Here is a 2,110-nt window from a genome sequence, read left to right on the forward strand (position 1 = left end):
ACAAGCCTACCACGGTACTTCATTACTGTTAGGCCACCACCCTTGGTGGTTGCATTTTACTTAGTAATTAATTTTGTTTACTACCATGATGTGATCTATTTTTTTCAACTACTTTAATATTTACATTTAGTGGATGAAAACAAAGGAAACAAAAGAAAAAGAAAAAGGCTATTATTACATTAGTGTATGCGTTTGGGAAGATCTCTCTTAGTGCATCCACTTTGTACCCCCTAGTTTGAGTCACATAAATAGTGGTATCTCTTTCAAAACCAATCTTATTCAAAAACTCACCAACTTCTTTTGCACCATAACAACTTGCGGTTTTCCCACAATATTCACCACTTAATTTTACCGCAACAAACTTCCCATTATTGGCCTTCCAACTGAAGTTTTTAGCGCCTCAACCAAAAAATCCACCACTTCCTTAACCTTTGGTTCCAATTGAAGAGTTCCAAACATTGTGAAACATGAAAGTGAATCCAAATTTCTTGTTTATTTCTTCTTCTATAATCATATTTGTAGAAGGGCATTCTATGGTTAGATGAAGAATTCTTCTTTTTCTGAATAAAGGTGCAATTATTGCCTCAATTTGGTCATTAGAAACTCTGCTTGGAACCCTAACAAATGCAAGTTTTTCCGTGGGTACTTCAGTTGGCACATCTCTTGTCACTCTTATTAGGCCAATGAGGTTATTCAAGAAATTCTCCACATCATAAATGTCGCCAAATAAGTGCCTATAAATGTTGTCAAGATTTAAATATGTTAGAAATTTTATTTTTCTTCATTATATATCTACTAATTAAAGCCTCAAAAATGGTTATGAAGATCCTGACTTATTTGCGGATGGGGAAGTAAACTTAATTTTGGTCATCAAACTGAAATAACAGTCAACTTTTGAGTTGATAAAAATAAAAACATACATGTTAATGGATGATTTTGGTAATATTATTATTGTCAATACGGAATTGAATAACTTAAAACTTAGTTGATTTTTGTGGCTGCAATCATATAGCCTAAGAATTATTTATACTTAATTCTATTATAGGGATTTCCTAGGAATTATTTTATAGTTAATTCTAATATAGGGATTTAGAGTTCAATTTTCCCATTCCCAGCTGTTAAAAAAAAAAAAAAACCCCCCAATTGATTTTTCTCGTCCTCGTCATTAGCAGTTTTCACTATTAAAATTTATTTATATATTCTAAAAATGTTCAACTATGCTCCACCGAGATTATTCTTTGTTCAATAATGCTCCAACTGAGATTTTTCTCTTTTAAAAATTAGAAAAATTATACTCATAACCTTAAGATTCGGTAATGGCCTTACTGTGTTCTTTTCACAATTTAAATTATAATTCAAACTTTTTATATGAGAGAAAATGCTATAATAAAAAAAATTAATTTTAAATTTTTGTGAGAAAAAATACTATAATAAAAAAAATTTAAGTTGTAGAAACACTGCGTTCTTATTTTACGTAAAACTGTAAACTTAATATATGCCCTCGTTAGAACAAATTTCAGCCCTGCCCTGCAACAATTAAAAACATGTGATGGTCTACCATATATAATGGTTTGTATGTTGCGTACAATATTAATGGGATTTATATTGTTGTACTCAACTATTCCTATAATTAAGAAGATTGATTGACAAAAATAGATAAAAATAAATAAAATAAAATTATGTTCCAACTTTCACTCAATGATGTTTGGTAGAAGGATTCGTTCCCTGATTCGAATCATGATTCATGATTCATGATTCGTTACAGTATTTTCTCTCACAAAAAATTCACGTAAATCGAAAATGATTCAAATCACATGGTTTGAATCCTCCAATATATGTCTTTCGGTAGTTGTGGATACAGTCTAACACTAATTTTATAATTAATTTCACCATAATGTGACGAGTTTAAATCTCCATCTTAAGTTTAGAAAAAAAAAAAAAAATATATATATATATATATATATATATATATATTCTCGGCAAGCTGTGAAAGCCATTAATGTTTATGGGTGCAACAAAAATTCATATTTCTCACTTGAGAAAACAAACAACAATATAGAAAAAGGCTAGATAAACTTCAACATGATACTCAAAATTTCACGTGGACGAG

This window comes from Morus notabilis, unplaced genomic scaffold (genome assembly GCF_000414095.1).
Source record: "Morus notabilis unplaced genomic scaffold, ASM41409v2 Scaffold1930, whole genome shotgun sequence".
Taxonomy (NCBI): Eukaryota; Viridiplantae; Streptophyta; class Magnoliopsida; order Rosales; family Moraceae; genus Morus; species Morus notabilis.